Below are 2,500 nucleotides of genomic sequence, written 5' to 3' on the forward strand. Positions count from 1 at the left end.
GTCCCTGCTATACGAAAGCCCCATCCAGCCCTGTGCCACCCGGGGGGTTCCAGGGTGCTGAGATGGCTGTCATTTTGCTCCGCTCACGACGGTCACCGTGCAACGCAAGAACAGGCCAAAAACTGGCCAAAACTGCCCAAAAACGGGCCAAAACTGGCCATTTTTGGCTGCGCGAGCGAGCAGCGAGCGGCGGACAGCGAGCGAAGCGAGAGGCATCACCGTCCCTGCTATACGAAAGCCCCATCCAGCCCTGTGCCACCCGGGGGGTTCCAGGGTGCTGAGATGGCTGACATTTTGCTCCGCTCAAGATGGTCACCGCGCAACGCAAAAACAGGCCAAAAACTGGCCAAAACGGGCCAAAACTGGCCATTTTTGGCTGCGCGAGCGAGCGGCGAGCGGCGGACAGCGAGCGAAGCGAGAGGCAGCACCGTCCCTGCTATACGAAAGCCCCATCCAGCCCTGTGCCACCCAGGGGGTTCCAGGGTGCTGAGATGGCTGACATTTTGCTCCGCTCACGACGGTCACCGCGCGACGCAAGAACAGGCCAAAAACTGGCCAAAACGGCCCAAAAACGGGCCAAAACTGGCCATTTTTGGCTGCGCGAGCGAGCGGCGAGCGGCGGACAACGAGCGAAGCGAGAGGCAGCACCATCCCTGCTATACGAAAGCCCCATCCAGCCCTGTGCCACCCGGGGGGTTCCAGGGTGCTGAGATGGCTGACATTTTGCTCCGCTCACGACGGTCACCGCGCGACGCAAGAACAGCCCAAAAACAGGCCAAAACGGCCCAAAAACGGGACAAAACTGGCCATTTTTGGCTGCGCGAGCGAGCGGCGAGCGGCGGACAGCGAGCTAAGCGAGAGGCAGCACCGTCCCTGCTATACGAAAGCCCCATCCAGCCCTGTGCCACCCGGGGGGTTCCAGGGTGCTGAGATGGCTGACATTTTGCTCCGCTCACGACGGTCACCGCGCGACGCAAGAACAGCCCAAAAACAGGCCAAAACGGCCCAAAAACGGGCCAAAACTGGCCATTTTTGGCTGCGCGAGCGAGCAGCGAGCGGCGGACAGCGAGCGAAGCGAGAGGCATCACCGTCCCTGCTATACGAAAGCCCCATCCAGCCCTGTGCCACCCGGGGGGTTCCAGGGTGCTGAGATGGCTGACATTTTGCTCCGCTCAAGATGGTCACCGCGCAACGCAAAAACAGGCCAAAAACTGGCCAAAACGGGCCAAAACTGGCCATTTTTGGCTGCGCGAGCGAGCGGCGAGCGGCGAACAGCGAGCGAAGCGAGAGGCAGCACCGTCCCTGCTATACGAAAGCCCCATCCAGCCCTGTGCCACCCGGGGGGTTCCAGGGTGCTGAGATGGCTGACATTTTGCTCCGCTCACGACGGTCACCGCGCGACGCAAGAACAGGCCAAAAACTGGCCAAAACGGCCCAAAAACGGGCCAAAACTGGCCATTTTTGGCTGCGCGAGCGAGCGGCGAGCGGCGGACAGCGAGCGAAGCGAGAGGCAGCACCGTCCCTGCTATACGAAAGCCCCATCCAGCCCTGTGCCACCCGGGGGGTTCCAGGGTGCTGAGATGGCTGACATTTTGCTCCGCTCACGACGGTCACCGCGCGACGCAAGAACAGCCCAAAAACAGGCCAAAACGGCCCAAAAACGGGACAAAACTGGCCATTTTTGGCTGCGCGAGCGAGCGGCGAGCGGCGGACAGCGAGCGAAGCGAGAGGCAGCACCGTCCCTGCTATACGAAAGCCCCATCCAGCCCTGTGCCACCCGGGGGGTTCCAGGGTGCTGAGATGGCTGACATTTTGCTCCGCTCACAACGGTCACCGCGCGACGCAAGAACAGCCCAAAAACAGGCCAAAACGGCCCAAAAACGGGCCAAAACTGGCCATTTTTGGCTGCGCGAGCGAGCAGCGAGCGGCGGACAGCGAGCGAAGCGAGAGGCATCACCGTCCCTGCTATACGAAAGCCCCATCCAGCCCTGTGCCACCCGGGGGGTTCCAGGGTGCTGAGATGGCTGACATTTTGCTCCGCTCAAGATGGTCACCGCGCAACGCAAAAACAGGCCAAAAACTGGCCAAAACGGGCCAAAACTGGCCATTTTTGGCTGCGCGAGCGAGCGGCGAGCGGCGAACAGCGAGCGAAGCGAGAGGCAGCACCGTCCCTGCTATACGAAAGCCCCATCCAGCCCTGTGCCACCCGGGGGGTTCCAGGGTGCTGAGATGGCTGACATTTTGCTCCGCTCACGACAGTCACCGCGCGACGCAAGAACAGGCCAAAAACTGGCCAAAACGGCCCAAAAACGGGCCAAAACTGGCCATTTTTGGCTGCGCGAGCGAGCGGCGAGCGGCGGACAGCGAGCAAAGCGAGAGGCAGCACCGTCCCTGCTATACGAAAGCCCCATCCAGCCCTGTGCCACCCGGGGGGTTCCAGGGTGCTGAGATGGCTGACATTTTGCTCCGCTCACGACGGTCACCGCGCGACGCAAGAACA

The sequence above is a fragment of the Musa acuminata genome, unplaced genomic scaffold (genome assembly GCF_036884655.1).
Source record: "Musa acuminata AAA Group cultivar baxijiao unplaced genomic scaffold, Cavendish_Baxijiao_AAA HiC_scaffold_1136, whole genome shotgun sequence".
NCBI lineage: Eukaryota > Viridiplantae > Streptophyta > Magnoliopsida > Zingiberales > Musaceae > Musa > Musa acuminata.